Genomic DNA, 16,579 nt, shown 5'->3' with positions numbered 1-16,579 from the left:
GCAAGTGGATATTTGGAGAGATTTGCGGCCTGTGCTGCATAAAGGGAATATCTTAACTTTAGAACAAGACACAAGCATTCTCAGAGACTCCCCTGTGCTTTATGCATTCAAATCACAGGCTTGAACCTTCCTTTTGATAGAGCAGTTTTGAACCACTCTTTTTGTAGAATCTGCAAGTGGATATTTGGAGTGATTTGAGGCCTATGATGAAAAAGGAAATATCTTCACCTAAAAACTAGACAGAAACATTCTCAGAAACTTCTGTGGGATCAGAACGTTCAACCAACAGAGTTGAACCTTCCTTTTGATAGACTAGTTTTGAAACACACTTTTTGTAGAATCTGCAAGTGGATGTTTGGAGGGCTTTGAGGCCTATGCTGGAAAGAAAATATCTTCACCTAAAAACTAGACAGAAGCATTCTCAGAAACTTCTTTGTGATGAGTGCATTCAACTCACAGTGTTGAAAGTTCCTTTTGATAGAACAATTCTGACACAATCTTCTTATAGAATCTGCAAGTGGATATTTGGATTGCTTGAGGCCTATGCTGGAGTAAGAAATAATTTCACATTAAAACTATATTGAAGCATTCTCAAAAACATCTTTGTGATGTGTGCCTTCAACTCACAGAATTGAAACTTCCTTTTGATAAAGCAGTTTTGAAACACCATATTGTAGAATCTGCAAGTGGATAGTTTTAGCACTTTGAGGCCTAGCCTGGAAAAGGGTATATCTTCACATAAAAACTGGACAGAAGCATTCTCAGAAACTTCCCTGTGCTTTATGAATTCAACTCACAGACTTGAACCTTCCTTTTGATAGAACAGTTTGGAAAAACACTTTTTGTAGAATCTGGAAGTGGATATTTAGAGCGCTTTGAGGCCTATGCAGGAAAAGGAAATACCATCACATAAAAACTAGACAGAAGTATTCTCAGAAACTTCTTTGTGATGTGTGCACTCAACTCACAGATTTGAACCCTGCTTTTCAAAGAGCAGTTATGAAACACCCTTTTTGTAGGATCTGCAGGTGGACATTTTTGGCGCTTTGAGGCCAATGCTGGAAAAGGAAATATGTATACATAAAAACTAAACAGAAGCATTCTCAGAAACTTCTCTGTGTTTTATGATTTCAACTCACAGAGTTGAACCTTCCTTTTGATAGCGCAGTTTTGAAACACTCTTTTGTAGAATCTGCAAGTGGATATTTGGAATGCTTTGAGGCCTATGCTCGAAAAGGAAATTTCTTCATATAAATACTAGACAGAAGCATGCTCAGAAACTTCTTTGTGATGAGTGCATTGTACTCACAGACTTTAAATTTCCTTTTGATAGAGCAGTTTTGAAACAGTCTTTTTGTAAAATATGAAAGTGTATATTTGGTGCGATTTGAGGGCTAAGATGGAAAAGGAAATATCTTCACATAAAAACTGGACAGAAGTATTCTCCGTATTTTCTTTGTGATGTGTGCATTAAACTAACAGAGTAGAACCTTCCTTTTGATAGAGCAGTTTTGAAACCCTCTTTTTGTAGAATCTGCAAGTGGATATTTGGAGCGATTTGAGGCCTATGGTGAAAAAGGGGATATCTTCGCATAAAAACTAGATAGAAGCATTCTCAGAAACTTCCCTGTGCCGTATGCATTCAACTCACCGACTTAAAACTTCCTTTTGAAAGAGCAGATTTGAAACACTTTTTTTGCAGAAACTGCAAGTGGATATTTGGAGCGCTTTGAGGCCTATGCAGGAAAAGGAAATATCCCCACATAAAAAGTAGACAAAAGCATTCTCCGAAACTTCTTTGTGATGAATGCATTCACCTCACAGAGTTGAACCTTCCCTTTGATGGAACAGTTTTGAAACACTCTTTTTGTAGAATCTGCAAGTGGCTATTTGGAGCGCTTTGAGGCGTATGCTGGAAAAGGAAATATCTTCACATAATAAATAGACGGAAGCATTCACAGAAACTTCTCTGTGATGAGTGCATTCACCTCACAGAGTTCAACCTTCCTTTTGGTAGAACAGTTATGAAACACTCTCTTTGTAGAGTCTACAAGAGATTATTTGGAGCTCATTGAGGCCTATGCTGGAAAAGAAAGTATCTTCCCGGAAAAACTAAGCAGAATCATTCTCAGAAATATTTTTGTGATGAGTGCATTCAACTCACAGCCTTGAACCTTCCTTTTGATAGAGTAGTTTTGAAACACTCGTTTTGTAGAATCTGCAAGTGGATATTTGGAGTGCTTTGAGGTCTATGCTGGAAAAGGAAATATCTTCACATCAAAACTAGACAGAAACATTCTCAGAAATTTCTGTGTGATGAGTGCATTCAACTCACAGGGTTGAACTTTCCTTTTGCTAGAACAGTTTTGAAACATTCTTTTTGTAGAATCTGCAAGTGTGTATTTGGAGCGATTTGAGGCCTATGCTGCAAAAAGAGAAATCTTCACATAAAAACTAGACAGAAGCATTCCCAAAAACTTCCCCGTGCTTCATGCATTCAACTCACAGACTTGAACCTTCCTTTTGATAGAGCAGTTTTGAAACACTCTTTTTGTAGAATCTGCAATTGGATATTTGGAGCGATTTGAGGCCTATGATGAAAAAGGGAATGTCTTCACCTAAAAACTAGACAGAAGCATTCTCTGAAACTTCTTTGCGATGAGTGCATTCAACCCACAGAGTTGAAACCTCCTTTTTTTTAGAACTGTTTTGTAACACTCTCTTTGTAGAATCTGAAAGTGGATACTTGGTGCGCTTTGAGGCCTATGCTGGAAATGGAAATATGTTCTCATAAAAACTAAGCAGAAGCATACTCACAGAGTTCTTAGTGATGAGTGCATTCAACTCACAGACATAAACTTTCCTTTTGATATAGCAGTTTTGACACACTCTTTTTGTAGAATCTGCAAGTGGATATTTGGAGCGCTATGAGGGCTACGCTGTAAAAGGAAATATCATCACATAAAAACTATACGGAAGCATTCTCAGAAACATCTCTATGATGAGCGCATTGTACTCACAGACTTGAACTTTCTTTTTGATAGAGCAGTTTTGAAACACTCCTTTTGTAGAATGTGCAAGTGGATATTTGGTGTGCTTTGAGGCCTAATCTGGAAAAGGAAATATCTTCACATAAAAACTAGACAGAAGCATTCTCTGAAACTTCTTTGTGATGCGTGCATTCATCTAACAGACTAGAAACTTCCTTTTGATAGAGCAGTTTTGAAACACCCTTTTTGTAGAATCTGCAAGTGGATATTTGGAGCGATTTGAGGCCTGTGGTGTAACAGGGAATATCTTCACATAAAAACTAGAAGGAAGCATTCTCAGAAACTTCAGTGTGCGTTATGCATTCAACTCACAGACTTGAACCTTCCTTTTGAAAGAGCAGATTTGAAAAACTCTTTTTGTAGAAATTGCAAGTGGATATTTGGAGTGCTTTGAGGCCTATGCTGGAAAAGGATATATCCTCACATAAAAACTAGACAAAAGCATTCCCTGAAACTTCTTTGTGATGAATGCATTCAGCCTACAGAGTTGAACTTTCCTTTTGATAGAACAGTTTTGAAACACTCTTTTTGTAGAATCTGCAAGTGGATATTTGGAGAGCTTTGAGACCTATGCTGGAAAAGGAAATATCTTCACATAAAAATTAGACAGAAGCATTCTCAGACACTTCTCTGTGATGAGTGCATTCAACTCAGAGAGTTCAACCTTCCTTTTGGTAGAACAGTTTTGAATTTGAATCACTCTCTTTCTAGAATCTACAATAGATTATTTGGAGCTCATTTAGGCCTATGATGGGAAAGGGAATATCTTCCCATAAAAACTAAGCAGAATCATTCTCAGAAACATTTATGTGATGAGTGCTTTCAACTCAGAGACTTGAACATTCCTTTTGATAGAGCAGTTTTGAAACACTCTTTTTGTAGAATCTGCAATTGGATATTTGGAGTGCTTTGAGACCTATGCTGGAAAAGGAAATATCTTCACATAAAAATTAGACAGAAGCATTCTCAGACACTTCTCTGTGATGGGCGCATTCAGCTCACTGAGTTCAACCTTCCTTTAGGTAGAATAGTTTTGAATCACTCTCTTTGTAGAATCTACTATCGATTATTTGGAGCGCATTGAGGCCTACGATGGAAAAGGGAATATCTTCCCATAAAAACTAAGCAGAATCATTCTCAGAAACATTTTTGTGATGAGTGCATTCAACTCTGAGACTTGAACATTCCTTTTGAAAGAGCAGTTTTGAAACACTCTTTTTATAGAATCTACAAGTGGGTATTTGGAGCAATTTGAGGCCTATGCTGGAAAAGGGAATATCTTCACATAAAAATTAGACAGAAGCATTCTCAGAAATTTCTTTGTGATGAGTGCGTTCAACTCACAGGGTTGAACTTTCCTTTTGATAGAACAGTTTTGAAACACTCTGTTTGTAGAATTTGCAAGTGGATATTTGGAGCGATTTGAGGCCTATGCTGCAAAAAGGGAATATCTTAACATAAGAACTAGACAGAAGCATTCTCAGAGACTTCCTTGTGCCTTATACATTCAATTCACAGGCTTGAACCTTCTTTTTGGTAGAGCAGTTTTGAAACACCCTTTTTGTAGACTCTGCAAGTGGATATTTACAGCGATTTGAGGCCTACAGTGAAAAAGGGGATATCTTCACATAAAAACTAGATAGAAGCATTCTCAGAAACTTCCCTTTGCCTTATGCAGTCAACTCACAGACTTGAAACTTCCTTTTCAAAGAGCAGATTTTAAATACTCTTTTTGTAGAAACTGCAAGTGGATATTTGGAGCGCTTTGAGGCCTATGCTGGAAAAGGAAATATCCTCACATAAAAACAAGACAAAAGCATTCTCCGAAACTTCTTTGGGATGAATGCATTCAGCTCACAGAGTTGAACCTTGCCTTTGATAGAACAGTTTTGAAACACTCTTTTTTTAGAATCTGCAAGTGGATATTTGGAGCGCATTGGGACCTATGCTGGAAAAAGAAATATCTTCACATAATACCTAGACGGAAGCATTCTCAGAAACTTCTCTGTGATGAGTCATTTATGAAACACTTTCTTTGAAGAATCTATAAGAGATTATTTGGAGCTCATTGAGGCCTATGCTGGAAAAGGGAATATCTTCATATAAAAACTAGACAGAAGCATTCTGAGAAACTTCCCTGCGCTATTTGCATTCAACTCACACTCTTGAACCTTCTTTTTGAAAGAGCAGATTTGAAACACTCTTTTTGTAGAAAGTGCAAGTGCATATTTGGAGTGCTTTGAGGCCTATGATGGAAAAGGAAATATCCTCACAGAAAAATTAGACAAAAGCATTCTCAGAAATTTCTTTGTGATGTGTGCATTTAATTCACCGAGTTGAACTTTCCTTTTGATAGAACAGTTTTGAAACAGTCTTTTTGTAGAATCTGCAAGTGGATATTTGGAGCAATTTGAGGTCTATGCTGGAAAAGGAAATATCTTCACATAAAAACTAGACAGAAGCATTCCCAAAAACTTCCCCGTGCTTCATGCATTCAACTCACAGACTTGAACCTTCCTTTTGATAGAGCAGTGTTGAAACACTCTTTTTGTAGAATCTGCAATTGGATATTTGGAGCGATTTGAGGCCTATGATGAAAAAGGGAATGTCTTCAACTAAAAACTAGACAGAAGCATTCTCTGAAACTTCTTTGCGATGAGTGCATTCAACCCACAGAGTTGAAACCTCCTTTTTTTTAGAACTGTTTTGTAACACTCTCTTTGTAGAATCTGAAAGTGGATACTTGGTGCGCTTTGAGGCCTATGCTGGAAATGGAAATATGTTCTCATAAAAACTAAGCAGAAGCATACTCACAGAGTTCTTAGTGATGAGTGCATCCAACTCACAGACTTAAACTTTCCTTTTGATATAGCAGTTTTGACACACTCTTTTTGTAGAATCTGCAAGTGGATATTTGGAGCGCTATGAGGGCTACGCTGTAAAAGGAAATATCATCACATAAAAACTATACAGAAGCATTCTCAGAAACATCTCTATGATGAGTGCATTGTACTCACGGACTTGAACTTTCTTCTTGATAGAGCAGTTTTGAAACACTCCTTTTGTAGAATGTGCAAGTGGATATTTGGTGTGCTTTGAGGCCTAATCTGGAAAAGGAAATATCTTCACATAAAAACTAGACAGAAGCATTCTCTGAAACTTCTTTGTGATGCGTGCATTCATCTAACAGACTAGAAACTTCCTTTTGATAGAGCAGTTTTGAAACACCCTTTTTGTAGAATCTACAAGTGGATATTTGGAGCGATTTGAGGCCTGTGGTGTAAAAGGGAATATCTTCACATAAAAACTAGAAGGAAGCATTCTCAGAAACTTCAGTGTGCGTTATGCATTCAACTCACAGACTTGAACATTCCTTTTGAAAAAGCAGATTTGAAAAACTCTTTTTGTAGAAATTGCAAGTGGATATTTGGAGTGGTTTGAGGCCTTTGCTGGGAAAGGATATATCCTCACATAAAAACTAGACAAAAGCATTCTCTGAAACTTCTTTGTGATGAATGCATTCAGCTTACAGAGTTGAACTTTCCTTTTGATAGAACAGTTTTGAAACACTCTTTTTGTAGAATCTGCAAGTGGATATTTGGAGAGCTTTGAGACCTACGCTGGAAAAGGAAATATCTTCACATAAAAATTAGACAGAAGCATTGTCAGACACTTCTCTGTGATGAGTGCATTCAACTCACAGAGTTCAACCTTCCTTTTTGTAGAACAGTTATGAAACACTCTCTTTGTAGAATCTACAAGGGATCATTTGGAGCACATTGGGGCCTATGCTGGAAAAGGAAGTATCTTCCCATTAAAAAAAAAGCAGAATCATTATGAGATACTTTTTTGTGATCAGTGCATTCGACTCACAGACTTGAACCTTCCTTTTGATAGAGCAGTTTTGAAAAACTCTTTTTGAAGAATCTTCAAGTGGATATTTGGAGCGCTTTGAGGCCTATGCTGGAAAAGGAAATATCTTCACATAAAAACTAGACAGAAGCATTGTCAGACACTTCTCTGTGATGAGTGCATTCAACTCACAGAGTTCAACCTTCCTTTTTGTAGAACAGTTATGAAACATTCTCTTTGTATAATCTACAAGGGATCATTTGGAGCACATTAAGACCTATGCTGGAAAAGGGTGTATCTTCCCATAAAAAAATAAGCAGAATCATTCTGAGATACCTTTTTGTGATGAGTGCATTCAACTCACAGACTTGAACATTCCTTTCGATAGAGCAGTTTTGAAACACTCTTTTTGTAGATTCTGCAAGTGGGTATTTTGAGCGCTTTGAGGTCAAAGATGGAAAAGGAAATATCTTTGTATAAAAACTAGACAGAAGCATTCTCAGAAATTACTTCGGAATGAGTGCATTCAACCCAAAGAGTTGAACCTTCCTTTTGATAGAACAGTTTTGAAACACTTTTTTTGTAGAATCTGCAAGTGGATATTTGGAGCAATTTGAGGCCTATGCTAGAAAAGGAAATATCTTCACATAAAAACTAGACGGAAGCATTCTCAGAAATTTCTTGGTGATGAGTGCATTCAACTCACTGGTTTGAACTTGCCTTTTGATAGAACAGCTTTGAAACACTCTGTTTGTAGAATTTGCAAGTGGATATTTGGAGAGATTTGCGGCCTGTGCTGCATAAAGGGAATATCTTAACTTTAGAACAAGACAGAAGCATTCTCAGAGACTCCCCTGTGCTTTATGCATTCAAATCACAGGCTTGAACCTTCCTTTTGATAGAGCAGTTTTGAACCACTCTTTTTGTAGAATCTGCAAGTGGATATTTGGAGTGATTTGAGGCCTATGATGAAAAAGGAAATATCTTCACCTAAAAACTAGACAGAAACATTCTCAGAAACTTCTGTGGGATCAGAACGTTCAACCAACAGAGTTGAACCTTCCTTTTGATAGACTAGTTTTGAAACACACTTTTTGTAGAATCTGCAAGTGGATGTTTGGAGGGCTTTGAGGCCTATGCTGGAAAGAAAATATCTTCACCTAAAAACTAGACAGAAGCATTCTCAGAAACTTCTTTGTGATGAGTGCATTCAACTCACAGTGTTGAAAGTTCCTTTTGATAGAACAATTCTGACACAATCTTCTTATAGAATCTGCAAGTGGATATTTGGATTGCTTGAGGCCTATGCTGGAGTAAGAAATAATTTCACATAAAAACTATATTGAAGCATTCTCAAAAACATCTTTGTGATGTGTGCCTTCAACTCACAGAATTGAAACTTCCTTTTGATAAAGCAGTTTTGAAACACCATATTGTAGAATCTGCAAGTGGATAGTTTTAGCACTTTGAGGCCTAGCCTGGAAAAGGGTATATCTTCACATAAAAACTGGACAGAAGCATTCTCAGAAACTTCCCTGTGCTTTATGAATTCAACTCACAGACTTGAACCTTCCTTTTGATCGAACAGTTTGGAAAAACACTTTTTGTAGAATCTGGAAGTGGATATTTAGAGCTCTTTGAGGCCTATGCAGGAAAAGGAAATACCATCACATAAAAACTAGACAGAAGTATTCTCAGAAACTTCTTTGTGATGTGTGCATTCAACTCACAGATTTGAACCCTGCTTTTCAAAGAGCAGTTATGAAACACCCTTTTTGTAGGATCTGCAGGTGGACATTTTTGGCGCTTTGAGGCCAATGCTGGAAAAGGAAATATGTATACATAAAAACTAAACAGAAGCATTCTCAGAAACTTCTCTGTGTTTTATGATTTCAACTCACAGAGTTGAACCTTCCTTTTGATAGCGCAGTTTTGAAACACTCTTTTGTAGAATCTGCAAGTGGATATTTGGAATGCTTTGAGGCCTATGCTCGAAAAGGAAATTTCTTCATATAAATACTAGACAGAAGCATGCTCAGAAACTTCTTTGTGATGAGTGCATTGTACTCACAGACTTTAAATTTCCTTTTGATAGAGCAGTTTTGAAACAGTCTTTTTGTAAAATATGAAAGTGTATATTTGGTGCGATTTGAGGGCTAAGATGGAAAAGGAAATATCTTCACATAAAAACTGGACAGAAGTATTCTCCGTATTTTCTTTGTGATGCGTGCATTAAACTAACAGAGTAGAACCTTCCTTTTGATAGAGCAGTTTTGAAACCCTCTTTTTGTAGAATCTGCAAGTGGATATTTGGAGCGATTTGAGGCCTATGGTGAAAAAGGGGATATCTTCGCATAAAAACTAGATAGAAGCATTCTCAGAAACTTCCCTGTGCCGTATGCATTCAACTCACGGACTTAAAACTTCCTTTTGAAAGAGCAGATTTGAAACACTTTTTTTGCAGAAACTGCAAGTGGATATTTGGAGCGCTTTGAGGCCTATGCAGGAAAAGGAAATATCCCCACATAAAAAGTAGACAAAAGCATTCTCCGAAACTTCTTTGTGATGAATGCATTCACCTCACAGAGTTGAACCTTCCCTTTGATGGAACAGTTTTGAAACACTCTTTTTGTAGAATCTGCAAGTGGCTATTTGGAGCGCTTTGAGGCGTATGCTGGAAAAGGAAATATCTTCACATAATAAATAGACGGAAGCATTCACAGAAACTTCTCTGTGATGAGTGCATTCACCTCACAGAGTTCAACCTTCCTTTTGGTAGAACAGTTATGAAACACTCTCTTTGTAGAGTCTACAAGAGATTATTTGGAGCTCATTGAGGCCTATGCTGGAAAAGAAAGTATCTTCCCGGAAAAACTAAGCAGAATCATTCTCAGAAATATTTTTGTGATGAGTGCATTCAACTCACAGCCTTGAACCTTCCTTTTGATAGAGTAGTTTTGAAACACTCGTTTTGTAGAATCTGCAAGTGGATATTTGGAATGCTTTGAGGTCTATGCTGGAAAAGGAAATATCTTCACATCAAAACTAGACAGAAACATTCTCAGAAATTTCTGTGTGATGAGTGCATTCAACTCACAGGGTTGAACTTTCCTTTTGCTAGAACAGTTTTGAAACATTCTTTTTGTAGAATCTGCAAGTGTGTATTTGGAGCGATTTGAGGCCTATGCTGCAAAAAGAGAAATCTTCACATAAAAACTAGACAGAAGCATTCCCAAAAACTTCCCCGTGCTTCATGCATTCAACTCACAGACTTGAACCTTCCTTTTGATAGAGCAGTTTTGAAACACTCTTTTTGTAGAATCTGCAATTGGATATTTGGAGCGATTTGAGGCCTATGATGAAAAAGGGAATGTCTTCACCTAAAAACTAGACAGAAGCATTCTCTGAAACTTCTTTGCGATGAGTGCATTCAACCCACAGAGTTGAAACCTCCTTTTTTTTAGAACTGTTTTGTAACACTCTCTTTGTAGAATCTGAAAGTGGATACTTGGTGCGCTTTGAGGCCTATGCTGGAAATGGAAATATGTTCTCATAAAAACTAAGCAGAAGCATACTCACAGAGTTCTTAGTGATGAGTGCATTCAACTCACAGACATAAACTTTCCTTTTGATATAGCAGTTTTGACACACTCTTTTTGTAGAATCTGCAAGTGGATATTTGGAGCGCTATGAGGGCTACGCTGTAAAAGGAAATATCATCACATAAAAACTATACGGAAGCATTCTCAGAAACATCTCTATGATGAGCGCATTGTACTCACAGACTTGAACTTTCTTTTTGATAGAGCAGTTTTGAAACACTCCTTTTGTAGAATGTGCAAGTGGATATTTGGTGTGCTTTGAGGCCTAATCTGGAAAAGGAAATATCTTCACATAAAAACTAGACAGAAGCATTCTCTGAAACTTCTTTGTGATGCGTGCATTCATCTAACAGACTAGAAACTTCCTTTTGATAGAGCAGTTTTGAAACACCCTTTTTGTAGAATCTGCAAGTGGATATTTGGAGCGATTTGAGGCCTGTGGTGTAACAGGGAATATCTTCACATAAAAACTAGAAGGAAGCATTCTCAGAAACTTCAGTGTGCGTTATGCATTCAACTCACAGACTTGAACCTTCCTTTTGAAAGAGCAGATTTGAAAAACTCTTTTTGTAGAAATTGCAAGTGGATATTTGGAGTGCTTTGAGGCCTATGCTGGAAAAGGATATATCCTCACATAAAAACTAGACAAAAGCATTCCCTGAAACTTCTTTGTGATGAATGCATTCAGCCTACAGAGTTGAACTTTCCTTTTGATAGAACAGTTTTGAAACACTCTTTTTGTAGAATCTGCAAGTGGATATTTGGAGAGCTTTGAGACCTATGCTGGAAAAGGAAATATCTTCACATAAAAATTAGACAGAAGCATTCTCAGACACTTCTCTGTGATGAGTGCATTCAACTCACAGAGTTCAACCTTCCTTTTTGTAGAACAGTTATGAAACACTCTCTTTGTAGAATCTACAAGGGATCATTTGGAGCACATTGGGGCCTATGCTGGAAAAGGAAGTATCTTCCCATTAAAAAAAAAGCAGAATCATTCTGAGATACTTTTTTGTGATCAGTGCATTCGACTCACAGACTTGAACCTTCCTTTTGATAGAGCAGTTTTGAAACACTCTTTTTGAAGAATCTTCAAGTGGATATTTGGAGCGCTTTGAGGCCTATGCTGGAAAAGGAAATATCTTCACATAAAAACTAGACAGAAGCATTGTCAGACACTTCTCTGTGATGAGTGCATTCAACTCACAGAGTTCAACCTTCCTTTTTGTAGAACAGTTATGAAACACTCTCTTTGTATAATCTACAAGGGATCATTTGGAGCACATTAAGACCTATGCTGGAAAAGGGTGTATCTTCCCATAAAAAAATAAGCAGAATCATTCTGAGATACCTTTTTGTGATGAGTGCATTCAACTCACAGACTTGAACATTCCTTTCGATAGAGCAGTTTTGAAACACTCTTTTTGTAGATTCTGCAAGTGGGTATTTTGAGCGCTTTGAGGTCAAAGATGGAAAAGGAAATATCTTCATATAAAAACTAGACAGAAGCATTCTCAGAAATTACTTCGGGATGAGTGCATTCAACCCAAAGAGTTGAACCTTCCTTTTGATAGAACAGTTTTGAAACACTTTTTTTGGAGAATCTGCAAGTGGATATTTGGAGCAATTTGAGGCCTATGCTAGAAAAGGAAATATCTTCACATAAAAACTAGACGGAAGCATTCTCAGAAATTTCTTGGTGATGAGTGCATTCAACTTACAGGTTTGAACTTGCCTTTTGATAGAACAGCTTTGAAACACTCTGTTTGTAGAATTTGCAAGTGGATATTTGGAGAGATTTGTGGCCTGTGCTGCATAAAGGGAATATCTTAACTTTAGAACAAGACAGAAGCATTCTCAGAGACTCCCCTGTGCTTTATGCATTCAAATCACAGGCTTGAACCTTCCTTTTGATAGAGCAGTTTTGAACCACTCTTTTTGTAGAATCTGCAAGTGGATATTTGGAGTGATTTGAGGCCTATGATGAAAAAGGAAATATCTTCACCTAAAAACTAGACAGAAACATTCTCAGAAACTTCTGTGGGATCAGAACGTTCAACCAACAGAGTTGAACCTTCCTTTTGATAGACTAGTTTTGAAACACACTTTTTGTAGAATCTGCAAGTGGATGTTTGGAGGGCTTTGAGGCCTATGCTGGAAAGAAAATATCTTCACCTAAAAACTAGACAGAAGCATTCTCAGAAACTTCTTTGTGATGAGTGCATTCAACTCACAGTGTTGAAAGTTCCTTTTGATAGAACAATTCTGACACAATCTTCTTATAGAATCTGCAAGTGGATATTTGGATTGCTTGAGGCCTATGCTGGAGTAAGAAATAATTTCACATAAAAACTATATTGAAGCATTCTCAAAAACATCTTTGTGATGTGTGCCTTCAACTCACAGAATTGAAACTTCCTTTTGATAAAGCAGTTTTGAAACACCATATTGTAGAATCTGCAAGTGGATAGTTTTAGCACTTTGAGGCCTAGCCTGGAAAAGGGTATATCTTCACATAAAAACTGGACAGAAGCATTCTCAGAAACTTCCCTGTGCTTTATGAATTCAACTCACAGACTTGAACCTTCCTTTTGATCGAACAGTTTGGAAAAACACTTTTTGTAGAATCTGGAAGTGGATATTTAGAGCGCTTTGAGGCCTATGCAGGAAAAGGAAATACCATCACATAAAAACTAGACAGAAGTATTCTCAGAAACTTCTTTGTGATGTGTGCATTCAACTCACAGATTTGAACCCTGCTTTTCAAAGAGCAGTTATGAAACACCCTTTTTGTAGGATCTGCAGGTGGACATTTTTGGCGCTTTGAGGCCAATGCTGGAAAAGGAAATATGTATACATAAAAACTAAACAGAAGCATTCTCAGAAACTTCTCTGTGTTTTATGATTCAACTCACAGAGTTGAACCTTCCTTTTGATAGCGCAGTTTTGAAACACTCTTTTGTAGAATCTGCAAGTGGATATTTGGAATGCTTTGAGGCCTATGCTCGAAAAGGAAATTTCTTCATATAAATACTAGACAGAAGCATGCTCAGAAACTTCTTTGTGATGAGTGCATTGTACTCACAGACTTTAAATTTCCTTTTGATAGAGCAGTTTTGAAACAGTCTTTTTGTAAAATATGAAAGTGTATATTTGGTGCGATTTGAGGGCTAAGATGGAAAAGGAAATATCTTCACATAAAAACTGGACAGAAGTATTCTCCGTATTTTCTTTGTGATGTGTGCATTAAACTAACAGAGTAGAACCTTCCTTTTGATAGAGCAGTTTTGAAACCCTCTTTTTGTAGAATCTGCAAGTGGATATTTGGAGCGATTTGAGGCCTATGGTGAAAAAGGGGATATCTTCGCATAAAAACTAGATAGAAGCATTCTCAGAAACTTCCCTGTGCCGTATGCATTCAACTCACGGACTTAAAACTTCCTTTTGAAAGAGCAGATTTGAAACACTTTTTTTGTAGAAACTGCAAGTGGATATTTGGAGCGCTTTGAGGCCTATGCAGGAAAAGGAAATATCCCCACATAAAAAGTAGACAAAACCATTCTCCGAAACTTCTTTGTGATGAATGCATTCACCTCACAGAGTTGAACCTTCCCTTTGATGGAACAGTTTTGAAACACTCTTTTTGTAGAATCTGCAAGTGGCTATTTGGAGCGCTTTGAGGCGTATGCTGGAAAAGGAAATATCTTCACATAATAAATAGACGGAAGCATTCACAGAAACTTCTCTGTGATGAGTGCATTCACCTCACAGATTTCAACCTTCCTTTTGGTAGAACAGTTATGAAACACTCTCTTTGTAGAGTCTACAAGAGATTATTTGGAGCTCATTGAGGCCTATGCTGGAAAAGAAAGTATCTTCCCGGAAAAACTAAGCAGAATCATTCTCAGAAATATTTTTGTGATGAGTGCATTCAACTCACAGCCTTGAACCTTCCTTTTGATAGAGTAGTTTTGAAACACTCGTTTTGTAGAATCTGCAAGTGGATATTTGGAGTGCTTTGAGGTCTATGCTGGAAAAGGAAATATCTTCACATCAAAACTAGACAGAAACATTCTCAGAAATTTCTGTGTGATGAGTGCATTCAACTCACAGGGTTGAACTTTCCTTTTGCTAGAACAGTTATGAAACATTCTTTTTGTAGAATCTGCAAGTGTGTATTTGGAGCGATTTGAGGCCTACGCTGCAAAAAGAGAAATCTTCACATAAAAACTAGACAGAAGCATTCCCAAAAACTTCCCCGTGCTTCATGCATTCAACTCACAGACTTGAACCTTCCTTTTGATAGAGCAGTTTTGAAACACTCTTTTTGTAGAATCTGCAATTGGATATTTGGAGCGATTTGAGGCCTATGATGAAAAAGGGAATGTCTTCACCTAAAAACTAGACAGAAGCATTCTCTGAAACTTCTTTGCGATGAGTGCATTCAACCCACAGAGTTGAAACCTCCTTTTTTTTAGAACTGTTTTGTAACACTCTCTTTGGAGAATCTGAAAGTGGATACTTGGTGCGCTTTGAGGCCTATGCTGGAAATGGAAATATGTTCTCATAAAAACTAAGCAGAAGCATACTCACAGAGTTCTTAGTGATGAGTGCATTCAACTCACAGACATAAACTTTCCTTTTGATATAGCAGTTTTGACACACTCTTTTTGTAGAATCTGCAAGTGGATATTTGGAGCGCTATGAGGGCTACGCTGTAAAAGGAAATATCATCACATAAAAACTATACGGAAGCATTCTCAGAAACATCTCTATGATGAGCGCATTGTACTCACAGACTTGAACTTTCTTTTTGATAGAGCAGTTTTGAAACACTCCTTTTGTAGAATGTGCAAGTGGATATTTGGTGTGCTTTGAGGCCTAATCTGGAAAAGGAAATATCTTCACATAAAAACTAGACAGAAGCATTCTCTGAAACTTCTTTGTGATGCGTGCATTCATCTAACAGACTAGAAACTTCCTTTTGATAGAGCAGTTTTGAAACACCCTTTTTGTAGAATCTGCAAGTGGATATTTGGAGCGATTTGAGGCCTGTGGTGTAGATAGAAGCATTCTCAGAAACTTCCCTTTGCCTTATGCAGTCAACTCACAGACTTGAAACTTCCTTTTCAAAGAGCAGATTTTAAATACTCTTTTTGTAGAAACTGCAAGTGGATATTTGGAGCGCTTTGAGGCCTATGCTGGAAAAGGAAATATCCTCACATAAAAACAAGACAAAAGCATTCTCCGAAACTTCTTTGGGATGAATGCATTCAGCTCACAGAGTTGAACCTTGCCTTTGATAGAACAGTTTTGAAACACTCTTTTTTTAGAATCTGCAAGTGGATATTTGGAGCGCATTGGGACCTATGCTGGAAAAGGAAATATCTTCACATAATACCTAGACGGAAGCATTCTCAGAAACTTCTCTGTGATGAGTCATTTATGAAACACTTTCTTTGAAGAATCTATAAGAGATTATTTGGAGCTCATTGAGGCCTATGGTGGAAAAGGGAATATCTTCATATAAAAACTAGACAGAAGCATTCTGAGAAACTTCCCTGAGCTATTTGCATTCAACTCACACTCTTGAACCTTCTTTTTGAAAGAGCAGATTTGAAACACTCTTTTTGTAGAAAGTGCAAGTGCATATTTGGAGTGCTTTGAGGCCTATGATGGAAAAGGAAATATCCTCACAGAAAAATTAGACAAAAGCATTCTCAGAAATTTCTTTGTGATGTGTGCATTTAATTCACCGAGTTGAACTTTCCTTTTGATGGAAAAGTTTTGAAACAGTCTTTTTGTAGAATCTGCAAGTGGATATTTGGAGAATTTTGAGGTCTATGCTGGAAAAGGAAATATCTTCACATAAAAACTAGACAGAAGCATTCCCCAAAACTTCCCCGTGCTTCATGCATTCAACTCACAGACTTGAACCTTCCTTTTGATAGAGCAGTTTTGAAACACTCTTTTTGTAGAATCTGCAATTGGATATTTGGAGCGATTTGAGGCCTATGATGAAAAAGGGAATATCTTCACCTAAAAACTAGACAGAAGCATTCTCTGAAACTTCTT

The sequence above is a fragment of the Pongo abelii genome, chromosome 22 (genome assembly GCF_028885655.2).
Source record: "Pongo abelii isolate AG06213 chromosome 22, NHGRI_mPonAbe1-v2.0_pri, whole genome shotgun sequence".
Taxonomy (NCBI): Eukaryota; Metazoa; Chordata; class Mammalia; order Primates; family Hominidae; genus Pongo; species Pongo abelii.
This window is presented reverse-complemented; position numbering follows the sequence as displayed.